Consider the following 20,108-nt stretch of genomic DNA (forward strand, 5'->3'; position numbering starts at 1 on the left):
CCAGGGGAACAAAGGAGTTTAACTCTCCATCTCTCTCCCGAGAAAAGGAGCCGAAAGCTGCCTGAAAAGCAGCAAAGGGTGCTTCCTCTGCTCTTGCTACCACAGAAGCACGCAGAGTGAGATAGCAGTGGCCTTGGAGCACAAAATGGCTTTGAAAATTTCATCTGGCTCTTTTTTTATTTTTCCTCTCGCACCCAGTTTTAAAGACACAGAAAGGCACAAAATTCATGTCTGGGCATAGAGTGGCAATAGGGGATACACATAATAAAGTCACCTCAAGACACTCTACATTCATTTTAACTGTGATCACATGTAGAACAAGTTCCAGCCCCTCCAAAAAGAAGATTGTACAGGGTTGTTTAGAAGGTGGAACAGGTGCTTTTGTAGAATTCATGACTCACAATTTATAAAGCCATATGGAATATAGTAACTTAGACATTTTGACTGTCTGAAAATTTTGTTTGAAAGGAACAGAGAGGGACCAATGAAATGACTGGCTGAAGTGGTGTACTTCTGTTGCATATCAGTGCTTTAGAATCAATCAGAACCAAAATTGTGGTCATGCTTTGAATGTATGTGTCGTCTTACAATCCTTTTCTATTCCAGAGTCCTGGTACCCTAGATATCCCCATTGCAGCTATAATTTCACACTGTGGCTGTGCTATGAAACATGTCCTAAGTTACAGAAAAGCACAGCATGCTGTATGTTAGGGTGGTTCACACACATAAAATATGGTAGTTCTTTGCAAGCCATCCAGTCATGCACAGGCATTGTAGGAGATCTCACAGCCTCCTACCCTCATCTGCCATACCCAAATTCTTGCACTTCTGGAATTACATGTCAGAAGGCTGCTTCATAAGCTCTCTCACTTGTGTGACCCTTGGAGACGGTGTGTGTGTAATGAGGCTGCAATGTGGGAGATACACGAGGAGAAAGAACCCTGTCAAGTAGTTGGTTGCATATGCATCTGCTCATGGGCACAGTTTTTTACTCATGAGAAAATTTCCCAGCAGCAATACAGCACTTTTGGGAATGATCTGTCTAGCTTTTTACAAACAAATTCAAAGTCCAAAGGCTCTGAGCTGTGTGTGTATGTGCAGTGGGCAGGTTACAATGGTTACAACAGGTCAGTATCTATGTGCTGTGTATCAAGATGCAGAAGATACCTGGGGTGCTGTGATGAAACCTTGCATGATTTGGAACCTCCTGCAGATGGAATGAGGGATGCCCATGAGGACATGGAGTATGACAGTCCAGCTCTTAGTCTCGTCAGCCATAGAAGCAGCAAAGGACACAACATGAAGAGTTCTCAGCACAGACTGTAATAAAATTTCTCATACTAGCTCTCACAGTGAAAAACACCCACTGAGGATGGCCAGCCAGGAGCACACGTTCAGCCTGGCATGGGAGCCACTGTCTGGTGGGTGTCTTGATGTAGACTTTGGGGAGTAGAGCAGAATGAGAGAACATGCCTTGCTCCTTAACAAGCTTGCCCCTCTTTGCTCCTAAACAGATGGGAAATTGCAGACTGTTCACAGGAAAGAGCCTAATGCCTTGTTTCTGTGCAAAATAGCTGCCACTGTGTGTCAGTCCTTTAGAGCAACAAATAATCTACTGTCATGGATTAATAACAGCTAAATGGTACACAGTCAGAGGAACGCATGTGCTCTTAAGTAACGATGTGTCTTGTAACTTATGTATCCAGATACATCTACAGGAGTGCCGTAGGCTTCCCATGTCAGATCGGCAGTGCCTTGGTAGCTGAAAAATGGCTTCATGTAAAGGATGATCCCCACCTTCTTCTCAAGCTGTCAGGAATGTCCTGCATGTCCTTCAGTGCTCTACCTTGCTTACAGAGTGCATGCCCTGAATACTGGGACATGGCAGGACAGGGCATTGCAGTTGTGAGCAAAAGGAAACTGTTAACAACTGTTTCCAGGGCTGACTGGGACTCTGGACCTCTGCTGGAAGTCTGTCCACTGCCTGCCAGATATGAGCCTTACCAGCATAATGGCTATAGATAAGTCTCTCCAGCAGTATGCACCCAGATGACTCTCGGGTCAGTGGCCAAGTGTTCAGCTTCTCTCATAGCGTGTTTTGCTGGTTGACCTCTAAACCCACCACAGAAGCAGCAAGGCATAAAGTTGTTGCTCCAAAAAGACGGTTGTAATTCTGCTGTGCATTTTAAACTGGACCAACTCTCCAGGACTGTGTATTAAGTGAGATAACAGGGAGGTGCCTGTGATTCAATGTCTTGCACAGCAGAGGCAGGCAAGCTTCTCCCTGCCCATACCTGCTAGAACAGTTTTCTATTGCAGTCTGGCCTACAGATTCTGCAAAATTGTACAATGCATTAAGATGGACCCAAACATTAGAGTAGCCAGTAGTTGGCTTGACTTTTGAAAAGGTGCTAGCTTCCATTAAGGTCTTCAGACCTTCAAGATCCCATATCTCTCTGTTAATGCCTACTGTTTCTATTCCTGGGTTTGGATTGGGTTGTTTTGAGTTTGGGGTTTTTTTCATTTTGGTTTTCAGTTGTGAAAGGAATAAATACATCTATACTAGTACACATCTGAGCTAGAGAAAAGATGACAGCAAGTTTGCTTATCCAGCTGATGGCTCGTGGATCAGTAGCTGTGAGTTCTGTAGGGCAGTGACTGTGCTGGGACACTGGAGATCGTCTCCCCAAAGATGCTGTAGTTGTGTATCAGGTCAGATAGTAACTGTTTATGCAAAGCCTTAAATTCAGTCCTTCTCATGTGTTGGCTTTTCTATGGCCACTTAATGTCACTAGTGTTGCTTTCCCTCTATGAAGACCTCTACTGAGTGAGGGGAGATGAAGCATGGCTATTGACCACATCCAGATGCTGGGGAGTGAGGCAAAAATCAGTGTTCAAGGAAATCCTCACTACTTATCAGTATCTGAGAGGAAGGGTTTCATGATGCTCCTTTTGTGAGGTTCAACACAGCTTCTTGTAATATATGCTTTTAATTTTCTTTGGTCATCTTAAAAGCCATTCTTCATGACAACTTCATTTTGAATTGTCCCATTGTATTCATTGGGGTGCAGTTTGTACCAACTCACTGTACTATTGTCACTTCTTGCCCTGATCGTAACATAAACATTTGAAATAGGTAAATTAGAAGGGGAATTTAGAGCAACTAGTTCTAAGGCAGGCATCTGTGTGAGCCTTATCTGGAGTTAGGTGAGAGAGATCCAGCCCTACTTGACGGAACTGGGTTCCAAGTAAGCTCTGGAGAAGTAACTTTGTGCTTTGCCAGTGACAGTAATGCTTACCAACCTTTGCTTAGGAAATACTTCTGGATTTCTTCCCCCCTGTAGTTTCTAACACATACAAATTGCACTATTTTTTTGACAAAATTTGCTTTCATGAAAGAATTTCTCCTTTCTCCATAGCCATAATGAACTTGATTTTTTACTATTATTTTGCTATTACATTTTTGTCAGTTTCTATTCTTTTGTCACTCAATGGTGTCAAATTACTGTGGGCAGGCAGACTGCAAACACAGGAGTAACTGCTTGGCAGTGGAGCTGTGGGAAGTGCAGGAGTCAAGGAACTCAGCAGGAGATAAATGAATAGTTTAAGCTACTTCAATGGTAACTCCATAAGCCTCAGCAACACAAATCTCTTGATGCTGTGTATCTGTAACCTTAGATGACTTTGAGGACTGAACTCTGCAGTCTGTGCCTTAGCTCATCTACACAGCATTGCAGTTTTCTTTTATTGATGGCATTTCCTACTTCTGTCATCACCATATTCCAGTACATCTCCTTAATTTTGTGCTTTGCAAAGATACTACTGTGTAATGCAACAATACCACTAGCATAGTTCCTGTTCCTTGCCTCCCTTGTCATCTTAAAATTCATTTACCACCTTCACATTTCTTTTTACATTGTGTTTTGCTGCGATGCCTACAAAAATTTGGAAACAGTCTAACTGAGCTTACAGAGAGAACATTGCCTTGCATGCCAACCTATACGTTCTCTTTGTTTCCCTGTGCTCCCTCAACTGGTGGCAACCATCTGCCTCCCCACAGACTGTAGGTTCTTCGGGGCAGGACTGTCTCTTCCTTTTATAAGCTGACAGTGCCCAGTGCTGTTACCCCAGCAGAGCTGGTAGTTTAGTTACCGTTGTTGAAGCAAAATTACTTTTAGCTTAGCTCTAATTTTTGAGTAATGCACTTAATGACTTGAAAGGACATGCTCTCAGATCTAATAACTGTTAAAGTCAAAAAGCCCAGGATTAGTCATACAGTTATGTGTTGAGGAAGATTTGGTGGGTTTTTTTCTTTGTATGGTTTATTTTATTGATTTGCCTGCAGTGACAGCACTTCGTGTTTACTCCTATCCTGCACAAAGGGGCATACTGGAAGCTGTGGGTATGTTCAGAATTCTGTCCCATATTCCTTCAGCCTGGACTCTTTAAGGATGATGAATTTTGGAAAGTAGTTCTTTAGTTAAATATCTGGATTGTTTTCAAATCATGACTTCCAAATGTCATATTGTTCACCAGGTATAGAATGAAAATGGTATATGCCTAATGGGAAATCCTCTTTTGAAATTCTGTCCCTGTATCAGTGTAGAGAGCCTTGAGTAAATCAAGCTTAATGGCCCTCAAAGCCAGCAGAGAGTCTTGCTTTAAACCAGTTTATTGTTCAGAAATGTGACTGCACCTAGGCAGTGTCCTGCAGTGTTCTGCCTGCAATCTGTACCCGTCACGTAGGAGCAATGACTGTGAGACATCAGCCCCAACCCCCTGAGCATGTGGTGGGGCACAAGAAACTGATGCCCATCAACATGCACATGTGCCACCTGCCTGAGGTGCCTTGGGGCTGCCAAGAGTCTCCTGTCTGCAGGTGTGCAGCTGCCTTCCCCTGGCAGTGAGGTCTGCTCACCCCAGCCACCCACGGGGGACAGCATTGTCCCCTCCTTGGTGTCACATTCTTGCTCTCACGTTGTCAGTCTCATGACCTTGTCCCAGCAAAGCCAGTAATGTGACTGTGGTGGGTTCCCTTAGGAATCAAGTGCAGCAGCAGGAGAACCACATGCCTTGCCCCCACTCTTCCCACCATTTTTGGGGCCCAGGCCATACCTGTGTGCGGGGTGTGGCAGTCGGTGCACGCGGCAGCCCCGGCCAGCACACACAGCTCAGCAATATCAGCGTCACCAGCAGGAACCACCACCAGCCATTCGAGCAGCTCCCAGCGAGGCTGGTGTCCTTTCTGCAGGGGTGACCTGGCTGCACTGGAGGGGAGGCCTGAGGGGGCTGCTCACCTGGGCACCTCCACGACCTCTTCCTGTCGTTTGACTCATGCACCTGAGCTTGCCTCACTCCTCCCTTCCTCTGCTGCAGGATGGCTAAATTTTTTTTCAGAAATAGATGTAAAAAAAAAAAAAAAAGCAATGAGGGGAAAACAAAGCAGAAGTAGATGTAGGCAATGAGCTCCTGTGTGCGAGGGAGTTAGGGCCTGCTAGCATCTAGAGTCTCAAGTGCCATAGGCCATTGCTATTCCAGATTCCACAAGGGTCTCCAATGGCAAGAACTGATGAGCAGAAGAAAGCAGTATGGGATCCTCTCCTGAAGAGAAATTTCTGGTGCTAAAGCTGGGATAGAGGGAAGTGTTGATGTAGTGGCCCTTTTGTCGGGATAAAAATAAATATGCTAGGATGTATGTGGGAAAATGAGATGGAAAAATGGGATGGTAAATAAGAATCATTGTATGGAACACAGGAAACAAGAAAAACTGGGAAGTTGAGCCGGATTTTAAGGTAAAACATTTTTAGGGATCTGAAAGAGGATTCTTATGATGGGGGAATCATACAATTGTTAAAGCTGGGAAAGACCTCTAAGATCATAAAGTCCAGCTGTCAAGAGAAGCAGCTGCCTGTGAAAGAGAACCTAACGAAGTCTAGGGCACATAGAGAAAGTGGCAAGTCCATGAATGATTACTGTCTAAATATTTGAGGCATTTGTCTGAGGGTGGTCAACAGCACAGGCTTAAAAATCCGCCAAAAGAGCAGGGGCCAGAGCCCCGTGTGCTGTGCTTTCCCTGCGCTGAGCTGATGTGGGTGATGCTGCCATGAGAGTCCCTGCTCCACACTCTGGAGAGGCAGGGACATGATCACTGGCAGCACAGAAAGCTTTTTGGGGAGTGCCAGTCAAGAAGGGCCTTTTAAGAGTATGAAAAGAATTTATTTCTGTTGGTTGATTCCTGCTCCTTTTCGAGAAGCAGCCCTTGCTGGTCCCAAAGGCACTGGATTACAGCAAAGGAACTTGTAACTTCATTATTGATTTCTCTTCCTAATGGAAATAGAGCACAAGGTGGTGAATATTGACAGCTGAGTTCAAAGTATCCCTTGTCTTTAATATTGGGGAGGATGTCAGCATATCACTTGCATTCTTAGCTGCTTGATGCCTCCATCAAGCAGTGAAGGCATTAGTTGATGAATGAGGTGAGCAGTCTGCACAGCACGTGGGATCCCTGTGTTTGTGGCAAGAGAGACCTTTGTGGCTTGCTGTCCAGTCCCCAGCCCAGGAGGGGCACATTCATCTCTGCATCCTGGCAGTCAGGACTCAATTCTCAGAGGCCTGGACTTCAAAAGGAATGGAGGCAACCCCTTGTTTGATCAAAGTTCTCCTGAAACAGCCTGGGATAGTTATTCTTTCAGAGTCCTTGGGCATGTAATTCAGATTTTGGTAGCACCTGCAATTACAGAAAATATTCTACAATTCAGCTGTGTTGTGCATGGCCAAGAGATCCTTTTTAAAGACAGCTGTGTCAGCCAAAGCCTATTCTTTCCTTCCCCTTTTATTTTCCACACAAAGAAACATGTTTGGAATGCTCTCCCTTTCTGAATACCATGTCACCGGAATCTCACTGCCCTTCTCCAAATGGAAAGAGTTACACACAAAATGGCAGAAATTTTGCAGCTCCTGAAACTCTGATACTTCAGTAAGGAGGTTTTTCTTTGAATGTATGCAAGGCTGGAAATTTAAAGGAAAATCTCAGTGCTCTGTGTATTTACAGAAAAAGGCAGACTCTGCAGCATTATCCTTGCCCTGCTCTGGGCAGCAAGCACAGGGCCTCTCCTGATTGTCTGGGAAAGCCGGCATGGGGCATACAGTAAGAAACAAGAAAAAAGCCTCTGACTTTTCATACTATAGGTTTTTATCCCAAATGCATTTAGGCAGGTACTGATAGGCTTACTGTTAATTTCAGTCAGCTCCCAATTTTATGTTTATTGCTTCCTGTTAATACAGTATTTCCTATAGCTAAGGGACACGGCACGAAAGGTTTAGTGTGGGGTCACTGTGAAAATTGCATAATATAAAAAAAAAAACCAAGAGATTGGCAGGTTCCCAGTCTCTCGCTTTTAGTGCTCAGAGAAGCTGTGGAAATATTCAAAGCCAGGTAGGATGGGGCTTGGAGCAACCTGGTCTAGTGGAAGGTGTCCCTGCCTGTGGCAGGAACTAGATAACCTTCAAAGGTCCTTTCCAACCTGAACTACCTGTGATGATTCGATGGTGATGATTTAGATTGATGCTATGGGCTCACTGTATAGATAACTCAAGTTATCTTTTTTTTTAATGAGACATGGCTCTGTTGGTGCCAGTGGGGTTGGTGTGCTAAAATATGGTGCAGTGAAAGGAAAATGAAAACTGCCCACTGTGTGCTATGTAAGCCAGAGCCTCAAAATAAAACAGAAGCATTCCTTTGTGGAACATTAATTAGTCATCTGCTGAAAGGCAGATGAATTATGAGAATCCTTGACAAGTGGTACTATTGTGGAATACCTGTGAAATACCTGTGGAATTCCTGGAATTGAGTATTTCTCCAAGTAGAATCATGTTTCTGCTCTTTTACAGCAGGAGTATTTCTGAGAGATCCTTAAGCTGCAATAGCAGAGACTATAGAGATGCAAGTCAACACTGATCTCTGGAACACTTGTCATGAAAACTGGCGTGGGCCCAGTGTGCACATTGGTGCTATCCTGACATACAACACCTGAAGATTCTTACCCTGCATGTTTAGAAGTAGCACTGCAACTGGAGTCAAATTCTGCCTTGCTACTTACGTGCAACATTGCAGATATTGAAAATGGAAAAAAAGAGCTCTCTTAGCATGGTCTGTCAATGGACACAACTGAAAGTTAGAGAAATTAGTTTTGTAGATTATATTTAACCACCATTTCTCACAAAGTGTGCTATATGACTGCAGGAATAGAACTGAATTCAAGCTCCCTACAGTGAAAAGAGATCACAGTTAACAGAAAGTAGTAATAACAGTAAGTATCAGGTTAGGTGTTTTTAGTTTTAAAGAACTAGCAGTAGAAAAATGCAAAAGACTGTGCATAATGCTGAGTAAAAGGGAATGCTATAAGAAAAGAAAGCACTTACTTTTAAATGTGCCTCCAAATAGCCCTATTATATTAGCACATCCTTTCAACTTGGGTCATGGTTGCATTAAGCTTCCTACCCAGTCAGGTCATCCTGTGGGTATAAATATATGCTTTAAGTTATATAAACACCATCCAATCCTATTTGCATTGTCACTCTGTGACACAAAATGCTATTATGACCTCCTTTTCCTATGTCCAGTACTATCTATAAAGCAGGCTTAGGTCCTTTTCTTATTAAGGAGGTCAGCTCTCTTAATGAGCTTTAAGCATTCCCAGAGAGATTTCCAATATTGCAAGACATACCTGGCCCCAGGCGGGACGGTCCCAGCCCTGCCAACACCGAAGTGGTGCAGACAGATCCCATGTGACAGGTTATGCAACGGAGCGGGGCTTTATGTACCCTGGGACCTCGAGCATGGAAAGGGCTCGAGGGAAAAGAGCATCAGGTGAGCAAGAAATGCGTGCATACTGTATTTCTTGGGATGCTTTTGGCACTGTAGCAAACTGCATTAGGCTTCATCTTATGTTTCATTAAGAGGTCAACTTGTAAAACATCCCTGGGGTTTACTAATATTTTGTGTGTTTTAGAATTGTAGGGGCTGAAATTCTACGAAGACTCAGAAATCATGGTTATTCCTCTCCGGAGAATGACACCTGGGTATATAAGGTTGCTGCAGGTATGATATTTTTTTTTTTTTTCTGCTTTTAATTAATCTTAAAAATACCTGTATTTCTCTTGATCAGGTTGATTTTATTTCAAATTATTGCATGGAAAACCCAAGGGAACACTGGTTTCTTGTGGGTTAACTCACATAACAAATAATTAATCCTCTGCTGAAAAGCAAATGAATTGTGACATTTCTTGATAATTGGTATCATGCTGGAATTCCAAATGCAGAATATTTGGAAGGAGTTAATTCTTCTGCAGTGCTTAAACAGAAACTGCTTCTCCATAATTTTTCTCTTGCAATGGCTTTGTGTGTTTGGGGCAGTGGGAAAATGCTAATGAAAAGAAGGATACAACTCAGCTGACCCATCAGTAAAACATTTCAGCCAGCTTCTGTGGCCATGATAAGGAAACCTCAATCAGTATTGACCTCTGGAACATTGGAAAATCAGACTATCAATCATTATATGAAGAAAACAAATAAAAGCATGTATAGAAAACGTTTTAAATCATCCGAATAATTGAGACTAAAGCAGCTATAAATATATATACATATATATACACCAAAGTAAAACATCTTCCTTATTGTATTCCATGTTTTGATATTTACAGAGTATCCATCCTTTCTCTGGAAAATGTCACAGCTCTTAGCACTGTGATCTGCATCCAGAATCATAGACTGAAGTAGCTGAGAGGGGATAGTTCAGCAGTTGAGAGGCTGAACTAAAGATGCTGGGTTTCAGTCCTAGCCATGAATTTCTTTCACACTTCCCTGCATATCTTTTGATATCACCTTACATAGTAATTCTGTTTGGGATTTCTTTTGTCTTTATTTATTTTGCGGCTGAAGTAGCCACAGTCAGACACATTTATCAAGGTCAGAGCACTCAGCTCTAATTCTTCAAGCTCAATAAAAAACCTAGAATCTGGAAGTGAAAAAGAGGCTCCTTGGAATCTGTTGCTCCTGTCAGTGATGCCATGCTTTTCATCCATGGATTGCAAGGGAAAGCATTAAAAAAAAAAAAAAAATCATTATTTGAGGCCTAGTAATTATTTAACTTAAAGAAACCAAATGCAGCAACTAGAAAGACACGTGCTATGTTTTAACTCAAAGTGCCAATATGTACAGGAATTTTTGTTTTGCTCTCTAGGGACTCCATGCAACCGTGTCTCTGCCTCTTGGTCAGTGTATCATATGGACAAGGGAAGCAACAGTAACTTAATTTCTTTTCTGATTGTTATTCAGATAGTAAATAAGTAATTCTTATCTTTACTTTGCTTGGCATATCCTGCTTCTTCATTGGAGTTGACAAAGTGACTGTGTTAAAACTTGTCTGCTTGGTCTAGTACTACCTGTGGACATCATAAAGGATGTTAGTGATCCCTTCTAGCCTTGCTCTCCTGAATTAATATCCAACATTTAAGGGAGCATCCTGTGTTAGTAGGTAATCTGTGGGAAGGAAGAGATCTTTGTTCTTTACAGAATAAGAAAGTTCTTTCTCCTTTATGCCTAAGCCTCCACTCTTGATTCAGCTCTTCCTCTCAGGTAGCCAGAGGGAACCCCATTAAAGTCATCAAAATCAACGAGTTGCATTTGAAAGGAAAGTCTTATCAGAAATGTGTTCTATCTTTTATAAACTGATAAAAAGGGGGGCCTTCCAAAACGTGCAATAGATTGTGTGAAATGCTCTTCAGAGCAGAGTCATACCCTGTTAAATGGCACGGAGAAGAAAAAGATACTTTGTAGGTTCCAAAGACCTTCTTTTGTGTTGCACTGAGCTGAATCAGCTTGTAACTTGCCCTCTTTCTCCCTTAGACTCAAGCTGCAGCAAAGATCGTTACCAACCCGTCAGATGCAGCGCTGCAGCGGGCAGCATTGCTCCTGGGAATGTTTGGGATCAGCATATCCAGCTACAGCACACACCAGCTAACTCAAACAAAGAGATTCCCCTTGACCACTTAAGCTGTGTTAGGATGTGACCCAAGAAGTCCAGGCTTATGTCAATATACTGCTGATGAGTGGCTTTTCTGCTTCAGTTACCAGTGAGGAGGCAATGAGACACTGCAGCCGTGATTTCTACAAGCAAAGTTAAATAGATGGAAGAATTGCAGACTTCAAGAAAGAAAAAAATAACTGCTCTCAGAACCATCGGATTTCCAAATGAGACAAACTTTCTGTAAATATTATGGACTTCTTCTGTTATCCAGTGTATACACAGAGATCTAAAGGTATAAAATACAGTTACATTGAGAGTAGCTGTAAACAGACCAATGTGGGTGCTGGGCTCTGGGAGTGTCACTGTGTTTCAGCTTTTGCAAATTACTCCAATGCAAAGACTGGTTTTGCAAAGAGGAAGTTAGAAGCAATATATTCCTCGTGACAAGGGTTAGAACAAATGAAATTAATCTCCCATAGACTATTTGCAGTGTACGTTTGGGTATTACAGAATCTGGGCACTCTAGCTTTTTCTATTGAATCTTAAACATTTCTTGATGCCTTTTGCGTAGCAATGTTTGTGCATTGTAACACAAGCTTGTAGCCTTCTGTCACAGCAGAGATGGCCACAGGCTACACCAGCCATATGAGAAGGGCCTGTGGCTTCAGACCAGATAACTTCATAGCTGTGCAGAAACTCTCTGTTCTAGAAAGTATCAGTAAAAATATTGGGTTGGGTTCTATTGCAGAGTTCAATATGTGGCTGTATTCTTCTGCAAAGTCAACTCATTCCATAATATACATTCTGATTAAAATAGAAATAGAGTTTGACCTTTTCCCCCTACTTCTCCCTTGTTTTCTTCTCATTTGGTGCAATAGCTTATTCAGGAATGTTCTCTTACTATTGGTTTGCATTTTTCCAACTGTTTCTTATCTTTTATGTAAACATGGCTTTGTAGGCTCTTCTGTCCATATGTTAGCATTTAAAATCCTTTGTTCTTGTTACTAAATACAAATATTATTTTGGGGTATTTTTCAGTGTTTAAAATTATTTTGTCTGTCAACAGTGTTTATATTCAACCACTAAGGGGCATCCTACACAGCTGAATATTTTGAACCCTTCAGCTTGCTCATTCCAACATGACAAACCACAAATTGAATCAGGCTGAAATTTTTACTTTTTTATTTTTGAATTGTTCTTGTCCCTGTTTGCCTTTTTCTCATCCTCTCTAAGAAATGTCTCTCCTCACCCCACAACTCTTGTTAAATTGAAGATGATGAGAAAATCAGTATTTACAAGGTAATGTTTTTTCAGTGTGCCAGGTCATATATTACCTCCATCTTATATGAATTTTTGTTTATATTTTTAAAAAAATAGTAATATAATGAAATATTCCATCTTTTGCATTCAACTACAAGGAATGAAACAAAATACTTGAACTCATTGACAAAAGTAAGAATGACACCTCTGGAAAGCATTCAGTCACAGACACTGATGTTATATAGTGTGATCCCCACCACCACCCTCAGTATGCCATAAATACGACCTTCTAATCTATTATAGGATTTTTGGCTGCTGCATTTTTGTTAACTGATTTCCTGCTCCCATCCAACATGAATGTAAGACCATTAACATGTGCAATAACACCATTTTAACAAGATATACTAGAATAAAATAATTTACTTGGCCACTGAAATGTTCCCATTGGAAATGACACTCACGAGGAATGTGTACTTTTCCCATGAGAATTGTTTTGAATATTTTTGAAATTTATTTAGTATTAATTATTTAGTACCAGTGAAAATGACAGGAGGACAACACAGGCAATAGGCACACTGCATGTGGGGAGACTTTATAAAGGTAGGGGCCATAGGAGCCTCAGGAACATACAGTGAAGCACCAGGGAGCTGTAATTGAAATTATTTTAAAAACATACACGTTTCAACTTGCTGCTGATGAATTGGGCCTGGGCAGAAAATTACCTTTAGGTGAAAAGTTGGTACTGCACCCAGCAGAAGATGTAGGCATTGGTACCTAACCTATCTGTTCTGTAGAAACCTGCACCCAAAATGCCAGTTTTCTGAAGTGCATCTGCCACTGCATGCCAGGCACAACAGCCAGCCATGTGCCTTTCCCTTTCACTGCTGTGGCTCCTTGGAAGATCTTCTTTCAGGTTTCCCCTCAGCCAGGCGAGGCTGGGGTGTGTTGAGCACCAAGACATCAAAACCTTGTAGAGGTGGCGACAACATGCCCATCTTCTCATCATTCCTGTGTCTGGAAGCCCAGTGGTGGACTGGAGATTGCCCAGAATATGACTGGAAGCTAAAATCCTGTATCCCCTTTTGTCCTGCTGTTTGTTAGAGCAAACACTCTTTGGCCAAGGAAAGAAAGGCACCTGCACAGGTGCTCCCATGGAGGAGCCCATGGCACTGTACCTTCCCTCCTCCTCTTCTCCTGAGGGACTGGCATGGTGCCAGGGGGTCCTGACTCCTGAAGGAGGCTGGCTGCATGAGTCTGTCCCTGCTCTGCACCCGCTGCACCAAGGGGCACAAACAGGCAATTAGGACAAGCTAAAACCTTTTCCTTCTAAGTGCCTATTAGCTAAGTTTGCCCACTCCTTGCACACAGCGTGCCATGGATTTGGACCTTACCTCTGTTTGCCATGTTTATAGACATCTAACTCAAGCCTGCAGGCTCAGTATGTGGCTGGGCTCCCAAAACCTGAGTAGGATACTGCTCCATGCTGCAATTCCCAAACCTGCCTGTGAATTTTCTCTTCAAAGCTGTGAGCATGCCAAACTTCAAGCATATGTTTATGTCCTATTGAAGTCAAAGAGGTTTAAGGAACATCCTTACATCCTTTGCCAGACTGAGGTATTTAATCTTTTCCTTGATCTCCACCAAAGAAGCATTTATATTTTAAATATATTTGTACTTTTGTTTATATGGTTTTACTTCAAAAATATTGGCAATTCATCAACAATTGAACGCCAATGAAAGTCAGGAGCCTGGTGTGCTTGGGGAGGTTAATGCTGCATTACTTAGTTTTAAGAAACACCAGCAATGGATTTCATTTGACATATAAATTGTTATGTTTGAGGACTTACCCTCCAGGAATTACTTTGTACCTTCCCTAGCTTGTAAAAATATTCAAATAGAAGTACTATTTAAGCTAGTAAATATTAGACCTTCTTTACAAATACACTTTCATAAGCCATTCCATAAAATTTATTGGATTGGTTTTACTTCTAATATCAGGCAAATATAGGTTAATATCTCCTGGTGCTGAACAATTGTAACTCAACTAATCCACTTCTAACAGCAGTAACTTTTATAGACTGAATTATGTCTTGATATATCAAGTTAATTATTTTATTCTTTGAGGAGGAATCACAGGAGATTTTGTAGCTGGTTGATTTGTATGCCTGAGTCCACCTCCTAAAGGCAAGAGAAATGAAAGTATTAAATAATCAGAAACTCAAACATGGTTGTCACTCTCTTCAAATAGATGTAGCATAGACTGGAGACTTGTTAGTGATAAGTGGCATTGCTAGTGAATATCACAGAGCATTCAAGTTCTTTTACATGTATGAACTCAGTTATCCAAAGCAGGATTTCTGTCTCCTTTCATCAGGACAGGCAACTAAGGGCAGTCACTCAAGGTAGCACTCATCTACTAGTAAGGAAAGTATAAAATAAGGGGAATGTCTGACATATTTTCATGCACCTTCTGGAAATTATGCTTCTACATCAAAACTACTGCTCTAGACCATTATTTATCTCTACAGTTAAGAGTTGCAGATTGTGCATCTCTCAGTATACCACAGACCAAGAAGATGAAGTTGAGTTTGCCTTACCAATCAGTGGGTGCTCTGTCTCTTAACAAGGCAGTGGTAGGTAATGTCATCATGGGGCTGAGCCCCTAATCTGTGTATCTGACTGAGAACAGAATGCAAACAAGCTGTGAAACCCTTCATTTTAGACCATGCATTTTTGCTAGTGCCAGATTCATGGAAGTCTGGCCTCGGCTGGGGTTTCAGGTGCTGCTGTAGTGGTAAATTAATAAATTAATAAATAAAACTGGGGCATTGAGGCTGTGTGGGAGCTTCCTTCCTGAAATGTTCTGTGTCTTTTCAATGGCAAGTTGTGCAGTGGGTTTATCAGTGAAAAGCTGTGTTAGTGTTCATTCACTTCCCTGGCTTCAGTCGAACGTGGCCACTGAGACTCAACCAAGAAATGGTTTTACCTGTGCAGTGCAGTGGCACTTCCCTATGGATGTATTAGAGATAAAACAAACAAAAGGAGATATTTATGCTTGTCACATCTTTTCTTACCTTGGATAAAATGCCTTTTCCCCTTGTAGTTATGAGTAGTCAATGACAACACAAAACGCCCTCAAGCAGTCTTGCCTTTCATATGACTTTGTTGTTATTCTTCTGGAACTATCGCCGTTTAATAAGGAGCCTGAAAGGTAGTTTAATCAAACAGTAGATTAATAAGGTTCCTAAGGCTACATTCTCTTCAGCTTTCAACTTCGTGTGTAATCATGAGCTATGGAGTGTCACTGACTTTTAATCAGAGTGCCCGTCTCTACAGTGGGTGTGTTTGTAAGCATAAAACAGCCCCAAAGCGCCCAGAAAGAGCTATTTCTTCCCCTTCCTAGCAGCATTCTTGCAAGTGACCTTTCTAAGAGAATAAGAACCATTAATCCACACCTTTTAGAAAGGTTTTAGGAACTTCATGTAATCCACAGCACCCCACTGATTAAGTCCATCCTACAAGGGGGACACTGGAGTCAGAGTAGTCAAAGGAGGTGTCTGATGCCAAGCAGGGTGAGGGCTTGAATTAGCTCTCAGTGGGTGCTTCCATGTGTTTCCATTAAGAAATGACAAGTGAGATCCAGCTCAGCTGACATGAGCAATGGAAAGTTTGGCCAAATCTGCCCACAACCTTAGCTCTCAATACAGAGAGCAGAGATGGGTCCTAGGAAGGCCACTGCCACCCTGGCACCTGGCAGCAGCCTGAAGGTGCTTTGTGATGAGCTGAAGGAATGGGGATGGTTTTCTTACATGTCAAAGTACTTAGTATTTGGGGGTTCTATAATTTTTCTGTAATTTTCCTGACTAGGGGATGGGGCTGTATCTCACTGCTGTTATTTAAACCAGAGTAAGGAAGAAATGCCAAGGCAGAGTTATCCTGCTGCTGAGAAAGATTTTTAACCTTTTTTAGAAAAGCAAATGACAAATTGGTTTGTCCTTCACTCTCTGTTCTTCAGTAATGGATTACAGGACCTTGGAACTCTTGGACCAACAGGAATCGTGGCACATAAAGCCAAAATTGCTGAAAGCCTGAACAGATTCATCACTGGCTAGGCATAGCTCAAACACCGTGTGCCTTCCCTGTCATACCTGAGCTATAGTTCCTTTTAAAAAGTGACCTCTGCCCCATGGGGAAAGGAAGGACATGAGGCTGTGCTCTGCTCTGCCAGGTGTTCTTCAGCTGCACTGTGAAAGATTCCTGAGGAGAGGAAGGGCAGAGGAATGGAACCCAAAACTTTGCTTCACTATGACCCTCCAATGGCAGAAGAGCCCCTTGGCTGCTGCTTTGGGCCAAGACAACCAGAGTATGGCTGAGCCTTCAGTGAGGGTCCACATCTCTGTCCCAACTGCTGTCTCCTGCTCCCAGAGCTGCTTTGTGACCCCTCTGAAGCTTGTGGAGCTGTGACTGACCCAGTTTGTCTGTCTGTCTGTCTGTCTGTGCACATAAGGGGGAAGAGGACAGGAGCAGGTTCTTGTGCTCAGATGCAGGAGGTGGTGAACCTCAGAGCAGTGTGAGGAGGGATGCCTTGCAGCATCAGTGTTTTGTGCAAATCCCTGGCTCTGTCCTGAGTAACTTGCAACCTCCCACTGGGCCTTAGTGTTCATCTGCAGCACAGTGCTGGCAAGAAGCTCTTTTGTCAGGTAACTCAGAGTGCCCTTTTCAGTCACGTGCCAGTTACATTCTGTTCATTAGCCCCAGAGCTCACCCAAGGGATTATTTGTCATGCTTCATCCCCAGCTGAATTCAGCTGTTAATTTGATAGAATAGAAGCAAGAGGAGAAACTAAATAAACACTGTGAGTGTTTGCCCTGAGAAGGTACCTGCAATGTTTTTTTGCCACTTTCCACCTTATTTTTAATTTTCCCATAACAATTCTGCTGTTGCATGTGTGTCCCTGCATCTTCGTGCTTTTCCTTGCCAAGCAGAAAGGCCCCAAGGCCTCAGCTGACCACATCTTGCAGAACAGCATGGGGTGGGAGGTGATGCATCACTCAGCAAAGAATAAGAGAAGCAGAACCAGCATCCCTCCCACTGGGTGAGAGGGGCTGTAAATCTCAGCTGTGGGCCATGCAGTGAGCCTGGGACCACATTGAGCCCAGGGGGGCTATAATGAGCCTATGCTCCCACAATCATTGAGCAAACCTGGCAGCTCACTCAGGCTCCGGGTAGCTGTGGTTTAGCTGTGCAACTGTCTCAGTTCGGGTTTGTGTCAAAGTGACAGGAGTATGAATGTAAAGAAACCCACTTTCCGTGGGTCACTGGAAGACTTTTTGGTTGTTTCTTTTTAAATCATACAGTCTGAATTCCACTTCATAGTTTCTATCCCATGTTCCTTGCTGCACAGTGCACTGAAAAGTCCAGAGTTTGCTTGATGGTATCAACACTGGAATATGATTTTGTACCTTTATTTCACTAAACTTTAGTCACTCCATATTAAATATTCAACCTGAGTTATTTCCATAGGTTCTGTCCATAGTGAGTAAAAAAAGTTAACACCTCCGGAAAACATTCATCCCATTCAGGAGGCGCCTAGAAGAGGTGGGCCAACTCCCCATCTGATGAGGGCTTCTCTCTGTACTGACAAGGGACTGGACATCTCAGTGTCAGAAAGCTCAAGGCAGTGGAGACAAATCATCCCTATATCTACAAAAACATTCTGTTCCCATAATAGCAGTTTCCCACTGAAGACAGACACTGAGACAGCTAGTGAATTCAGAGGCACAATTTCTAAGCTCTGGGCAGCTTTCAGAGGGAGTCACTGAGCTGCAGGATGCTGTCTCTGGGACCAGGAAAGCAGAGCCTGGGCACTGACCAGCCCCACCCTGGCTCATCTCTCGTATGGAGGCACCTGGAAGCCTCAGAGAGCTGAAGCAGCCCTGAGTAGGAGCAAGCTTGCACTGGAGAGGCAGATGTACTGGAGCCTGCCAGGTACCAAGGCTGACTAGCATTTATGAAAGGGGCAGTGATGATGCCAGGTCTGAACATCCCCATGGGAAGTAAAAGGTCACAAGGGGTATTCTGTATTTCCTTTGGAGATTAAGCCCTTGCCACCAAGTGTGCACTGTCATTGGGCTCCAGCAGCAGCCACTAGACAGGCGCTGGAGAACAGCTTCCAGGCACCCAGAAAACTGCAGCATCACTGAAGGATCCACCATGAGGCCCATTCACAACCCCACCAGCTCCTGCCCTCCATTCTCCCCATTACAGGAACAGGGACCCCAGTCTGGTCACTCTTGTCCCTTCCAGCACCACCTGTCTTGGTGGGTGTTTCAGGGAAATGACCCTCATCTGTATTGAGTTTGAGAGATGGCTCACTTTCTGCTCCCCCTGAAACAAAGGGATGGCCACTGCCTGCAGGCTACAGGCTGGAGGTGGATTGAAGGCCAGGGTGAAGCCTGGTGGCCACCAGAGCCATCTGCTGGCCCCAGCACATTAGCTGTGGCCAAATCAGGAGGTGCCCATGCACTGCAGCAACCCCATGGAGACTATTAATTGATTAATTTCAACTGGCATACAAATGCAATTTAACAAGCTGAGCAGTGTTTTATGTAAGCTAGGAGGGAACAGCAGAAAATTAATCATTTCTGGGTGAGAACTGTAAACTGCAAACAAAAAAACCCAACAAATCTCAAACAAGCAAACAAAAAGGAAAGTGCAGCTCAAAACCATGCAGCTTCATGTAAAATATGTTTCAGATACTGTCTTGAGTCTTATTTAGTACATCATTATTTTGCTACCTGAGCAACTTGTATATGAACTGACATAACACAAAATATCTGAGGTATTTAAACCAGGAGTGCAATTACTTTAGGTTCTTCCCATTGTCACTGGAGAGAAATAAATGCTGCTCAGTTCTTGGGTGAGCCAGTCCACCCTCCAGAGGCACACATTTCTTTCCACTGATTACGGAGGGAGCCTACTGTGTCTGTGCTCCAAATTCAGGCATCTCATTTATGTTTCCATAGCTAGCTAGGATGAATCCACGCCAAAATCAATCCACTTAAGTGTCAAATTTCCCACTGCCAAAGGTCAAACAACTTGCTCTTACAGCAAATGAGAGCCATGGCTCTTAACACTTGGTTTTCCCAAGCAACAAAGCTATGGTCAGTCATGAACAGCATCACAGAATCACAGAATGGTTTGGGTGGGAAGGGGCCTTCAGAGTTAGAGCTTCACTGTCATCCCTGAGATTTGATTAAAAAGTGAGTTGTGCTGTACCGCAATTGCCATGGTTCTTTTAAAGCTGCACTTCCTGTACTCATTGTAGTCTAACAGCCCTTTAAATGAAACATTCTTTTGCCAATACCTGTCCTAAAGTATTATTTCCACTAACACAATGTTTAACATAGAATGTCACTGGTTATTACATTCTTTAATCCCAGTGACTGCTGAGAAGTTCTCAATAAATAATAATTTTCATTTATTTTCAACACAGGCATCTATAAGTAATTGTGTAATATTGCTGAGGCTGAATTATCTGCAGATCTCGGTTGCACTGTAAATAAAGTACTGTGTGTGCTTTGCACTCTCTGATCTGAACTGGTGCCAAGGACTTGAAATCATCCACTTTACTGAAAGAGGACAAGAAAAGGAGAGGGTATATGAACAACAGGGCTCAAGTTTTACACTGAATCGAATTAGAGATTCCAGCAGTTGTTTCAGTTCCTCACCTGCAACAGGCAGGTAACAATATTTCCTTTTTCTCACTTTTCTGCTCTGCCCATGGCAGCAGGAGAGGGCTGGTGGCTGCCCTCTCCATGC

At 42.9% G+C, this 20,108-nt stretch overlaps 1 protein-coding gene across 4 annotated transcripts in view; it reads left to right on the forward strand.

Annotated features, from left to right (window-relative positions):
• ERICH1 (glutamate rich 1) overlaps positions 1 to 12,059 on the forward strand; it is a 96,977-nt gene extending 84,918 nt beyond the window's left edge. For 2 of the 4 annotated variants that reach the window (XM_039568384.1, XM_039568390.1), the window contains 3 exons: positions 7,891 to 8,309; positions 9,012 to 9,100; positions 10,907 to 12,059. The gene's annotated coding sequence lies outside the window, so the exon portion shown is untranslated. The remainder of the gene's footprint in view (positions 1 to 7,890; positions 8,310 to 9,011; positions 9,101 to 10,906) is intronic. The other 2 variants (XM_039568386.1, XM_039568385.1) reach the window with 2 other exon arrangements.
• The last annotated feature ends 8,049 nt before the right edge of the window (positions 12,060 to 20,108 follow it).

This window comes from Corvus cornix, chromosome 3 (assembly GCF_000738735.6).
Source record: "Corvus cornix cornix isolate S_Up_H32 chromosome 3, ASM73873v5, whole genome shotgun sequence".
In the NCBI taxonomy this organism is placed as follows: Eukaryota; Metazoa; Chordata; class Aves; order Passeriformes; family Corvidae; genus Corvus; species Corvus cornix.